Raw genomic sequence first — 14157 nt, 5'->3', positions numbered from 1 at the left:
ATAAAGGCAATTAATGTAAAATCGTGTGGCCAAATGAGCCCTATTTCGTGTACAAATTCTTAATTTGTAATTAACCCTGTACCTGTGTACCTTTATTTACCTGTCTAATGATAAGGGATAGTTTACCTGAAAATAAATAACATAGATTCCAAAGAATAGTGGAAGAGCTAATTAGAATCCGATAAGAATTAGGTCAAGGTCATAGTTAAAAAATAGGTCACCGAATAGATAAAAAACAGGCTCTCTATACGGTATTGCCGCCCAGGGGGGGGTCTAAATTAGAAAGAGAGGGCAATAGATTTGCTGTTTCATTAGAGCGAGAGGCAACGAGGTTTTCTCACTCTAATGAAAGTAAATAAATATCGGGGTACCATCCGGACTCAGTCAGTTCCGCGTTTTCTCCTCAACAAGCTACAACACCAAGCTCTCGCCACTGCTCCGAGGAACCGGTCACAGTCTCAACCACAACCGAGTTATTATTTCTGCGCTCCCCGCCCCCTTCGTCTCGCTCTCCCGCTCGCGCTGCACCCCGCATCGCGCCGTGTCGGCGTACGGTATCAAGGGTCCGCACAGGGTTGCAACCCCATACCGTCCGGCACAATTGGTTATTTTTGACATGACATTGACAGATATGTCAAAATCCACCAATCATGCAGCATTTGGACCTCGCGTCTACGTATTGCCATCTCGCGGATTTTTCAGTCGCGAAAACCCTCATTCATAGCACATGTATAATAATAGACCAAATGAACTTTTATAGATTGTGAAAGAGAAGATAAAGATTTTATTATTTTATTAAAATCTTGCCACGAGGTAGTTTTTCAGTAGAAACCAGGATTGGATAATCGCTACAGGCAAGTATCAGAACATTTTATAAATATTTTTAATCGATTATATCCTTGTGAATGGTTTTAATAAATTGTCATTTTACTTTATCAATTAAAACTTTTTCAATCCCTAGTCTTGTCAAACTGTCATAATGTCAACAAATTATAAATGTCACGTCAGTTGACACAATTTCAGTCTTCTGTGCGTTTATTGTATTTTTATTTCAATGAAATAGTGCTAAAGGGTTAGTACTAAAAGTGAAAGCCTTTTTTCAGAAAGAAAACCAATGTGGTGCCCTTATTATTCATACTGTTTGAAAGTTACAAGTCAGTGATACAGAGTTGCCGCCATTATAACTCCGTAGTGATACCATACCAAAGAAGAAGTTTTCCTAAACACTTGAGTTATTTTTATATGTGATCAAATAAAAAGGATTAATTCTACTGCTCAAATGGAATAACTTATCCCAAGAGACCGAATATAAAAAAAAACCTCTCCATAGAAATTATCACCATCACGAGGATGTGAATTTTTTTGAGAATTTGATATTGGTCCTGTAAGAAAAGTAGTTGTATTTCAGTAGTAGAATCAACCCTTCTTGTTTCATCAGCAAGAGTAACTATAAAAACGCCCTGTAGGTAGGTATTATTAAGCTGAAGAGTTTGTTTAGTGTCAAAGACTGTCACACAGTGTAACTTAAATTGGCATATTATGATAATGAACATAAAAACCAGATAAAATATTTATGTTAATATTTTTTCTATTTATTTATTTTCCCAAAGCTTCACAGTGACAGCTGAAACAGCAATACTGTTGTAAAACTAAACTTAGAACAAACTGTTACAAATGTTTTACAAATTAAAATAAAACCGCATGTTGCTTTACTTTCTCGTATAGGTAATAAATGTAATTAATGGCTAGATTATTAATGTTACTTTGTTACCCTCGAGAGGAGATCTTATAAAATGGTAACCCTGATTTTCATTGTCATTCAAGTGCTCTTTCTTCGCATAGGCTTCTGTGATTTGGCCAAGGGCCACACACATTGCGATAACATTATGCGACATTGATTTGACAGCAGCGGAGTGAAGTCTTGCGACTATGCAAAATGATACCCTGTAATCGTAGCGCATATAGACATAGACGGGGCGGGGCACATAGCTCGTAGAGCTGATGGCCGCTGGGGCAGGAAAGTTCTTGAGTGGCGACCACGAGCCGAAAGACGTAGCGTGGGCAGGCCTCCCACTAGGTGGACCGACGATCTGGTGAAGGTCGCGGGAGGTGCCTGTATGCAAGCGGTGCAGGATCGGTCTTCGTGGAAATCCTTGGGGGAGGCCTTTGTCCAGCAGTGGACGTCTTTTCGGCTGAAACGAACGAACGAACGATACGTATTACCACTATTTACCAGACATTACTATTTATTGCATACTCGCCGGATTACACGTAGGAGCACGCGCGTTACAGCTTCGGCCTTGCATTATTATAAGATCTTGTTCCGCCCTTTTTCGAACTTCCTCCGTGAGGATATCCCCGCCGAATTCTATGATGAACCTATCAAAAGTCATATTCTGCAAATGTCAACCCACCACAAGGTGGACCGACGACCTGATAAAGGTAGCGGGAAGGCGCTGGATGCAGGCCGCTACCAACCGTGCGATGTGGAAGTCATTGGGGGAGGCCTATGTTCAGTAGTGGACGTCCTGTGGCTGAAATGATGATGATGAAATGAATGAAATTGACAAATCTTCGAACGTGTATAATACCGTGCCAAAGTAATCATATAATTTTGGCACCTTAATAACTATTGCCGTTTTTGTTGTAAAGATCATGCAGCGCTACTTGCGGATATTATTGGAAAGAAAACTATGTGGGCTCTAGATCTGAAGCCGCTTTAACGAACACGAAGTGCTCATACAATGCGGCGTATTTTCTTCCAGTCTTTAGTCAGGACTTTAGTCGAATTAAAACCCCGGTTGAACGTGATTAGCCGCACTAGAATACGATGCTTTTTTGCATAATCGCAAGACTTCGTTCCGGTGTCGACCGAATGTTATCCATGATGTATGTGGCCCAGGGGTTACTGTAGCCGCTAAGGTTTGAAACTTCTTGCTTAAAATATTGTAGTCTTTGGCATAGACTACGACGGTAGTCATGGAGATAGGAGTTTGTTATCTCGTGTCAGATGTAAATGGTGAAAAGAAAACTCATGATTCGTGTTATTTTTATGCAATATGTAGGTATAATTATAAAAGTGGAACCCCGAGTGATCTCCAAAACCCATTCTATTATTGAATACGATTCGGCTTCGATATCTATAATACAATAGGAGTTTATTTCATGTGTCAGATGACAAGGGTGGAAACAACCTACGATTCATGTTGTTTATTTACGTGCAATATGTGGGCATAATATAAAAGTGGAATGCCGAGTTGTATTTCTAAAACTTGTTCTATTATTTTATACTATTTGGCTGCGACTCGGCGTGACGACAATACAAAACATTTTTCGCGAATCGGTGTTCATACATTCACACAATACATTAGACGCCATGTTGTCATAAACGACATTTATAAAATCGCTGTGATTTAATATTCTTAATCATTAATTTTATGGCAAGTGTCCATCAGGAATCATTGTTCTTACACACAGAATCGTATTATTTCGCTTTCGGGTAGTAATATGTCAAAATTGTTGGTTCTTAGGCGAACAATGTATGGAGAACGAACATTGTCCTTTATGTGGTTGGCATAATTTTTTCGCAGGTTAGCTTCCGCACATTCAATAACGGCGTAGACTTCTGCCTGAAAGATAGAGGCAAATTTACCCAGGCTTTGAGATAGTCTAAGCTTCGGCTGCTCGCCATACACAGCAAAGCCTACGTTAGGGCCCATTTTTGACCCATCGGTAAACCATATAACAGAAGAACTAACTATAATATTTATTCTTTAATGCCATATAAATTGGTAATTGCAGTTGATATACTAATAAATTGATTGAATAACTTAATACTAACTTTATTAACAGTTAATCAAGTACATTATTCAAGTTGCTGCTTGGTCTAATAAATATATGATCGCGAGAGGCGCCGGTCCCTCTTGCTGTCAAGAAAAAAATCCCCGCCTTCGTCTGGCAGAAAACCCACACTATTGGACTATACTTTAAGCGAATCACTCACACAAAGATTGGCAAAGATGTCTCGAAATGCAAATGGGAACCACAACCTTTGGAAGGCAACAAAGTACCTCCCTCAAAGTGTAGTCCGCTTATTAGGTCCGATAATACATGAGTGCGAACTGACAAGAAAAATCTCAGACCTTTGCTACATGACGAGCCGGTTTATTTGACCCAATGACACGGATAATCCAAAAAATCCACAATTCTATCAAAAAATAAGATCAAGCATTGGACTTGATCTGACACTTGCAGCTATGCCCGCCTTTGATTCCTACTGATGATGATGATTCATCCGACCGATTTCGGTCATGGTGACCACTTCGACTTAGCTGTCTTAGCGGCGCTGGTGCGCCCGAAGATGGCTTACCTAGCCGATCTTCGCGGCAAACTCCTCGCACATTGAGAGTAATTACCCGCCGCCAACATAATTATAGTGAATGGCGATAGATGGACGGGATTTACATCATCGCGTTTTGCGTCGAGTTCAGTTGTGCGCTGCTCCTTGAATTCGCGGACTCGCCTCTACACAACACAATCTCCCGCTTTTGTGTTTGAGAGGGCCCATTTTGCATCTTTTCGTATGCTGCTTCTGGACATCTTTGTACTTGACTATCTGAGGAGTTGACCGCCATGTTTCCGCTTACCCTCCTCAAGTTCAAAGTAGAAGATTGATTCCTACTACGCTAATTGAGGACGAAAGACGCAGGAGGACAAAGTGACTGATAGGTATAGCCCAAAGAATCGCTAAAATCAAGTGGCAGTGGGCGGGGCACATATCTCGTAGAGCTGATGGCCGCTGGGGCAGTAAAGTTCTTAGTGGCGACCACGAGCCGTGGGCAGGCCTCCCACTAGGTGGACCGACGATTTGGGGAAGGTCGCAGGAAGTGCCTGGATGCGAGCGGCGCAGGACGTCTTTCGGTTGAAACGAAAGAACGCTAAGGCTAAACTAAAGAAATATCAAAAATGGAGCCTCGTAAAGTACTTGCATTTGATCTGATCACCATGAAGTCCATGGTCTTGACAATGACCACACTGAGTGAGAACCTCGCAAGTCTCTTAACTTTGGAAATAATCCATAAGGCTGGCAAGTCGCCTAATGAATTTTCTTATCGCTCAATTAATCTGACATTTGTATTGTTAAAATTATGGAAAAGGATCATTCTTGCTCGTTTATTCCCTTGCCTAAGTATGACCCATGTAATATAGTATACCCGACCATAAATTTTGGCAGAAACCACCACCATAATCAGTACAATCTTTGGAAAAGAAAGAATCCTGTACGTCTGCTTTCGCTGCGGCTTCAGCTGGGTTTATCATAAATGTTAGAGTAAATTGTAAATATCTATTCTTGTTTGCATTTTTTTAGAAATTTTACTTGAAATTGTTATGTTCTAGTTGATATTTATTCCCATTATTTAAATTAGTTATGCTGTGATAAGTTATAGTAGTCAAAATAATTAAGATATTGATTATTATGGCGCTTTCCGGTGGCAGTACTTCCGTTTATAATATTAAATTTTTGTTAAAGTTAAATGACGGTTTCCGGTGTTGATTTATTCATAAATTATTATTTTGTAAAATAAATGATGCTTTCCGCTAAGCAGTTTATTTAAAATAATTAATTATTGCTTTTCTTCCAACTTCCGGCGGCTGGTGCAGTTAACAGTCTTTACAAATAAAATGTCTCAATATCCGGTTGATGAATTTTGATTTTTAAAATTACTTATGGATTTTTAATAGAACCGCTAACGCTTCTAAAATGTTTTTCATGAGGTTTAATATTTTATGACAGCTTGCATTGTTTGATTTTGATATTCTTTAAATAATTGTTTGCTTTTAACCGTCACTTCCGTTTGCCGCGCTTAGTTGTTTGTTCGAGCCTATAAAAGAGAGCTCGATCATCAAATGGCATTCTGTTACGAGCAGTCGTCAAGTGAACATCTCACTATCCTGAGTATCGAGCTCTCTCCGCCGAATGTAAGTTATTTTTTTATAATTATCTCTGTGCTGATATTATTTTGTATTATGATATTATTTTGTGTTCTATTATATTGTAAATATGTTATTTTGTGTTAATTTGCTGGCCATATTTCCACTATATTGCTTACAAAGTAATTAAATATTGTTAATTACTGTCGAATAATATTTTAATAAATACCTCCCATTATTCACTAAACAGTTTTGTGTTTTCCTTTCAATAAAACCTATTTTATAGTATGATGTCTCTGTAAATTAGTAAGGTAGCATTTCTATTCATAATATTCTGACTAGATAGCCACAAGTTTCAACAGTTTTCAGAAGTGGGATTCTTACCAAATCCATGTTTTCTGTCCATTTTTTTTTTTCTTAAATTACAGTCGAATATGGATGACGACGGCAATACGAGAAGTGTCTCACCCGTATTGACGTGGTCTACAAGCCGCCGACCAGTCCAGCGGCAACCAGCGTCTCATCGGTCAAGCCGCACTCCACCACGGGTTTTGAAGTCTCCGAGGCACCGGTCCCGCAGCCAGCACACCCGACAGTCAAGAAGCCGTTCCCGTAGCCCTTTCGAAGGGCCTGGGATCCGGCATCGTTCTCGAAGCCCGGTCCGTGATCATCGCCGAAGCCATCGGCCCCGAAGCTGGTCACGTCGCCCTGAAAAGGTGGAGCGCCGTCGCAGCCAACGCAGACGAAGCCGAAGCAGTCAACGGGTCCGTGGGCATCGGCAGTGTTCCTGTCCACATGGCCACTCAACAAGCGAAGCTCAGCAGCGGCGCCACGAGCAGCAGCGCCACGAGCAGCAGCGCCACGAGAAGCAGCGCCACGAGCACGAGCAGCAGCACCACGAGCAGCAGCGCCACGAGCAGCAGCGCCACGAGCACGAGCAGCAGCGCCACGAGCACGAGCAGCAGCGCCACGAGCAGCAGCGCCGGCAAACTCCAGCACCGCACCAAATATCGGGTGAGCATTTTTCGGGTTCTGATCATTCATTATCCCTTTTATTACAAGCTTTAAAAAGTATTGCGCCTGATCCTGATAAATTAAGCTCTTTTCACAATACTATTCCTGAATTTGATCCCTCAAGGAAAGAGCAAACGATGAATATGTGGATTCTTAAAGTAAACGAGTGTGCTAAAATTTACGGCTGGTCTGATCGACATATCGTACATTATGCTATGCCTAAATTGCAAGGTGTTGCAAAACGTTGGTACGAAGGCCTTCCATCGGTGCTCTTTTCTTGGGAGGAATGGCAGACAAAACTATTGGCGGCTTTTCCATCAACTGAGAATTACGGGCAAATGCTTAGTGAAATGCTTGCCAAACGTGCTCGTTTTGGTGATTCCTTAGAAGAGTACTATTATGAGAAAATTGCTTTAATTAATAGATGTGAAATTATAGGACGTAGGGCGGTAGAATGTGTGTTGCACGGCATTGATGATCGGGCTGTTAGGTTAAGTGCAGAGGCTGGACAATTTGATGATTTAGATAAATTACTTAGTTATCTTCGCAATACTAAAAGCGTTAGGACACAGAACCTAGATAAGAAACCAAAGTCTACCCCTTTTAAAACAAATAATAATGATACGATTTCACGGGCTCCAAATTCAAAAGGCCGTCCCATACGATGCATTAATTGTCATCAAGAAGGACATATTGCTAGTCAGTGCTCTCAACCTTTAAAGAAATGTGCCAAGTGTTTAAGGTTAGGTCACGAAACTGCAGATTGTTACAGCACAAAGCCTTTACCTGAGAAATCTGTAAATCGCATTATACAGGACAACGCTATCAACAAAAAATTTTACAAGGTAGCCTTTGTCAATAATATACCAATAGAATCGTATGTTGATTTTGGTAGTGAATGCTCCATGCTCAAAATTTCTGAATTTACGAAATTAGGAATTTCCCAATGGGATACAACCAATTTACCATCTCTTAAGGGATTTGGGAATTCAATAGTACCTACACTCGGTAGAATAGAAGCCAGAGTAGTAATAGATGACGTAGAAGCTTTGACGGAATTATTAATTGTCGATGACGACGTTATGCAGGTACCACTGATGATTGGTCAAACTTTCACGGAACAACCCCACATAATTATACAAAAAACTAGTAGCCGATTAGAGATTTTTCAACTGCCTAATGAGTCATCACCTATCATTAAGGTAAAACTCTTTTGTTCCAAAGATACTTCGGTAACTGGTAATTCAATTTTACCTGTGTACACAAAACCAATATTCCATGGCGAGGTATACGTTGAGAGTGGTAAACGGAATCACCAAGGTTATGTAATTCAACCAGGACTATATTATATAAATAGTGATGGAACTGGCAGTATTGTTCTAAACGGGTTTAGCGGTCGGCCTTTTGATATCCAGGGTGATATATGCATAGCACGTGGTAAAGTTGCACTTGAAGACAAAATAGAACAAGAAGTCTTAAGTGTTTTGCAAGTTAACATTCGGGACCAACAAAATGATATTAAATACTCTGATTTAAATACTTCTCTTCAAGAAGAAAAGGCCAATGATCTTTTAAAACTATTAAACGATTACCGCAATTGCTTTGCGCTTTCAATGGCAGAGTTAGGTAAATGTAACATTACTGAAATGTCTATCAATTTAGATAACGATGATCCTGTAACGTATAGGCCGTATCGCTTAGCTTTGAAGGAAAAGGAAATAGTCAGGGAACTTGTAGGTGAATTGTTAGATAATGAAATTGTCAGACCTTCAATATCTCCTTATGCTAGCCCTGTAGTACTAGTAAAAAAACGTACTGGGGATTACAGACTTTGTATAGATTATCGGGCTTTAAATAAGAAAACCTGTAAGGAGACTTACCCCATGCCATTGATCGACGATCAATTAGACGCACTTGGAGGTAGTGTTTATTTTACTACGCTGGATTTAGCATCTGGCTACTACCAAATTTCAATTAAAGAACAAGACCGTCACAAGACGGCTTTTGTAACTCCCGATGGCCATTATGAGTTTACTCGAATGCCTTTTGGTCTGGCAAATGCTCCTGCTGTTTTTCAGAGGACAATGCATTTGGTCTTGGGTAATTTACGTCACCAAGAAGCTTTAGTATACTTAGATGATATTATCATCCCGTCTAAAACTATAACTCAAGGGATGGAGCATTTAGATGCTGTATTAAAATGTTTGCTTAACGCTGGTCTTACACTAAAACTGAGTAAATGTGTATTTTTTAATACGAAGGTAGACTATTTGGGTTTTGAAGTGTCTGGTGATGGAATTAGGCCTGGTAGTAGGAAACTAGAAGCCGTAGAAAAATTTCCAGTCCCTAAAAACCAACATGCTGTCCGACAATTTCTAGGGCTAGCCAGTTTTTTCCGTAGATTTGTACATAGTTTTTCGATCATTGCTAAGCCACTTACTCAATTGTTAAAAAAAGATGCCCAGTGGGTCTGGGGCTCAGAACAACAATTAGCTTTTGACAAACTTAAAAACAGCTTAGTTCAGAAACCTATATTAGCTTTATACAATCCAAGAGCTGAAACTGAACTCCACACAGATGCTTGTAAAATTGGGGTAGCAGGCATTCTTTTGCAAAGGGATTCTGATAATCTTTTAAAGCCTATAGCTTATTTTAGTAGGCAAACTAGCCCTGAAGAGCAGAATTATACTGCTTACGATTTAGAGACTTTAGCAGTTGTTGCATCATTACAAAAATTTCGGCCTTACTTGTTCGGATCAACTTTCAAAATTGTTACTGATTGTAATTCTTTGCGAGCCACATTTCTTAAACGCGATTTACTGCCCCGTGTAGCTAGATGGTGGACTCAAATGCAGGAATTCAATTTTACTATTGAATACCGAGCGGGGACGTCCATGGGGCATGTGGATGCATTAAGTCGCAACCCTCTCAATGAGTTAGATGTGCAGGCTGTTATCGAGACCGATTGGATAACAACGGTACAAACTTCTGACTCTGAAGTACAGCGAATTATAGGCATTTTAAAAGACCCTGCACTAAATGACATTTCGGATATTAAAACCAATTTTAAACTCAAAAATGGAAAGCTTTATCGTATTACTACTGATGGTGATAGGTGGGTCGTTCCTAAGGGGGTTAGATGGCAAATCGTTAAGCAGAATCATGACGATATTGGTCATTTCTCTCATGAGAAAACTTTAGAAAAGATAAAAGCAAACTTTTGGTTTCCTAAAATGCGAAAGTTTGTCAAGAAGTACGTTTCGTCCTGCCTTGAATGTGCTTATGCCAAGTCAGCTGGTGGTAAACAACCAGGCTTTTTAAACCCGATAGAAAAGGTAAACGTACCTTTTGACACTCTTCACATAGATCACGTAGGCCCTTTTGTCCGTAGCAATACATGCAACACACACATGCTGGTTATAATCGATGCTTTTACTAAATTTATTTATATAAAGCCCGTCAGAAACACCAAAACCTCGACAACTATTAAAGTTTTGAGAGAGTACTTTGGGATCTTTGGGGTACCACGTCGGGTAATTTCGGATAGGGGAACTTCTTTCACAAGCGAGACCTTCAAAAGGTTTATGGTCGAAAAGGGTATAAAGCACGTGCTTAATGCCGTTGCTACACCCAGGGCTAACGGCCAAGTAGAACGTTATAACAAGGTTATTGTAGATGCGCTGACAGCTAAATGTATTGGCACATTAGATAATAAATGGGATTCTCATGTATACGATGTTCAATGGGGAATAAATAACACCTTTAATAAAGGTATCAATTGTACACCCGCAGAAGCATTGTTTGGTCTTAGACCTAAAGGTTCAAGCGATAGTAAAGTTTTGTCTGCCATTGAAGACTGTCCTGATGCTAGAGAACGTGACTTAGACTCTATCAGGGAAGAAATAGCAACTCACGTTAAGTCATCTCAAGAGTTACAAAAGAAAAGTTTCGATAAGAAAAGATGTAAACCTATAAAATTCAATATTGGTGATTTAGTAAGAGTCGAAAGGCAAGTTCCAGCAACAGGACAGAGTAAAAAACTAATTCCCAAATTTCAAGGACCTTATAAAATTGTAAACGTGTATGACCATGACCGGTACCAAATAGAGGACACTCCCCTGACTCGCAAAAGTGGGAAAGCTTACTCCTCGGTTGTCGCAGTCGACAAAATAAAACCTTGGCTTAACTTCTCCCGACCTCATGATAATTTGCTTAGTGATGAAGGATCAGAACCCGAATAAAATATTCCCAACATAAGGCTGTAAGAGCCAACTTATTAAGAGACGACAGGTCTCGCATATTTAAGGCCGACAGGGTCTAGCTTGCTTCAGGCCGACAGGGTCTAGCTTGCTTCAATGGACTGACAGAGTCCTTATTTTATAAGTACTTAGTATTTAAGAGACGACAAGTCTAATATTTTCTGACCAATGGACTGACAGAGTCCAATGGTTTTGCTATTATGATTTTTATATGTAATTACTAAGGTGATTTATTATTTAGGAGACAGTAGATCTCTTCTTTTTTTTCTCTCTTGAAATGGACCGACAGAGTCAGAGATGATTATAATGATTATATAAATTAATATTATAACTATAATTATGATGTATGGTTCTATTTGTGACTAGTGCGAGGACACACAAAGTATTCGGATGGCCGAATCTGTTAGAGTAAATTGTAAATATCTATTCTTGTTTGCATTTTTTTAGAAATTTTACTTGAAATTGTTATGTTCTAGTTGATATTTATTCCCATTATTTAAATTAGTTATGCTGTGATAAGTTATAGTAGTCAAAATAATTAAGATATTGATTATTATGGCGCTTTCCGGTGGCAGTACTTCCGTTTATAATATTAAATTTTTGTTAAAGTTAAATGACGGTTTCCGGTGTTGATTTATTCATAAATTATTATTTTGTAAAATAAATGATGCTTTCCGCTAAGCAGTTTATTTAAAATAATTAATTATTGCTTTTCTTCCAACTTCCGGCGGCTGGTGCAGTTAACAGTCTTTACAAATAAAATGTCTCAATATCCGGTTGATGAATTTTGATTTTTAAAATTACTTATGGATTTTTAATAGAACCGCTAACGCTTCTAAAATGTTTTTCATGAGGTTTAATATTTTATGACAGCTTGCATTGTTTGATTTTGATATTCTTTAAATAATTGTTTGCTTTTAACCGTCACTTCCGTTTGCCGCGCTTAGTTGTTTGTTCGAGCCTATAAAAGAGAGCTCGATCATCAAATGGCATTCTGTTACGAGCAGTCGTCAAGTGAACATCTCACTATCCTGAGTATCGAGCTCTCTCCGCCGAATGTAAGTTATTTTTTTATAATTATCTCTGTGCTGATATTATTTTGTATTATGATATTATTTTGTGTTCTATTATATTGTAAATATGTTATTTTGTGTTAATTTGCTGGCCATATTTCCACTATATTGCTTACAAAGTAATTAAATATTGTTAATTACTGTCGAATAATATTTTAATAAATACCTCCCATTATTCACTAAACAGTTTTGTGTTTTCCTTTCAATAAAACCTATTTTATAGTATGATGTCTCTGTAAATTAGTAAGGTAGCATTTCTATTCATAATATTCTGACTAGATAGCCACAAGTTTCAACATAAAGGACTACTCTATGAAATTAAAAAGTACCTTCTAGCACACTTCTACTACCTGCTGATGGATTCTTATCTCAGTGACAGACAGTTTTAAATCAAACTCGGTGACAAAATCTTCTCTTTTTAACTGCAGAGCTGGAGTACCCCAGGACTCTGTACTTGGTCCGATACTCTATAACATCATATTCATATTCATATTCATTTATTTGCTCACTAAGTGTAGGTACATAAGGTCTTATAACTAAATACAGTGCTTAAAACTTAGTAACCTAGTTTAGGTATTGCAAATTTTTTGGAGGGCTGCATGCATGCTATATAATTATTTATTTTGTAGGTAAGTATAATATTATATTCTAAGTATTTATTTACAGTCCAGAGCGCCATTAAAAGTTATTCAGTTTACGTTAGTGTATTAGTTGTATCACAAAATTAGTCCTGTATTATTATTTTATTTATTATGTAAATATTCATCTAATTTATAGTAACATTTATTTATTAAGTATTGTTTCAACTTTTTATTGAATGTTGTGTACTTTTCTTCATTTTTTACAAAAAGCTGCGGCCTTCCTCAAATGTAACTGTGATCTTAGTGACTAGACTGTTGCAAAGTCAGCTGCTTGGCTGACCTAGTGACACATGTAATTAAGCCCCGAAGTCTCACCATATTATCATTTAGGACGTGAAACTTATCCTCCGGCCAATCTAGACCTCGACACATTGCTGCAATCAACCTGCATTAAAATTCTGGACCGTAGGATAACATGGTAAGACCATAAATATAAATAAAACCAGAACTGAATATAATATTCCACCAACAGTCAGCTAATCCAACATTAACTATGAGCTCAAAAATACATGTTAAGGGTACTTTTATCGGCACATTGGTACGCTCGCCTTTAGGAAATACACGAGAACCTGATCTCAGCCAAACCCGCTATCCAAATATCAAAGTATCTATGATCAAGAGAGCTAATTTACTAGGGTAAACCACTGCTCTAGTGGCTCAAACCCCAACCAACTGCAAATCACCTGATTAGTCTTGACGACAGATACTAAAAAAGCAGATTAAAAAAAAAACCTAATGAACAAAGGTCAAACAAGGTCACGCCGCCGACGCCGCCGCCGCCGAGGTCAAAAAGTCGGCGCGCCGCCGCCGGCCAATTGTATATCGGCGCCCACCTCTAGATACATCGGACATAGGTCCGGCGAGTTTGACGAAATTGACAACAAACAAAGGATATCCGTTTTTTGATGGTCCGTCGTCCGGTGGAAAAACGGATGTCTACAAACGGCCTTCTTCCATTCTTCAGGCCAACAGCTTCCTCGTTATAAATTAAAACAAAACCTCTTCTTACCTTACATGCTCCCTGGTTTAGGGTGGTTCTAAGTCCACCTAGCTAGATCTGGGAACACCATCTTACCTAAATCTGTCGCTATAACAACAATCTTAACATCATTGTTGTGTTCCCGCAGTTGAAGGTAGGACAGCCAGCTGTTCCTCAGTGGTTGAGAATTCTGGGTGTAGCTGACTTCACCTTCGGCCTGATCAGGAGTTGCTGCACCTAGCAGGCCAAGAGCTTCCTCG

The 14157-nt window shown here is 39.0% G+C and overlaps 1 protein-coding gene across 1 annotated transcript in view; it reads right to left on the bottom strand.

The window, feature by feature from the left end:
• Positions 1 to 14157, bottom strand: part of LOC135086781 (paramyosin-like) — a 74715-nt gene that overhangs the window by 46555 nt on the left and 14003 nt on the right. The window lies entirely within an intron of this gene.

This window comes from Ostrinia nubilalis, chromosome Z, assembly GCF_963855985.1.
Source record: "Ostrinia nubilalis chromosome Z, ilOstNubi1.1, whole genome shotgun sequence".
NCBI classification, from domain to species: domain Eukaryota; kingdom Metazoa; phylum Arthropoda; class Insecta; order Lepidoptera; family Crambidae; genus Ostrinia; species Ostrinia nubilalis.
This window is presented reverse-complemented; position numbering and strand designations above follow the sequence as displayed.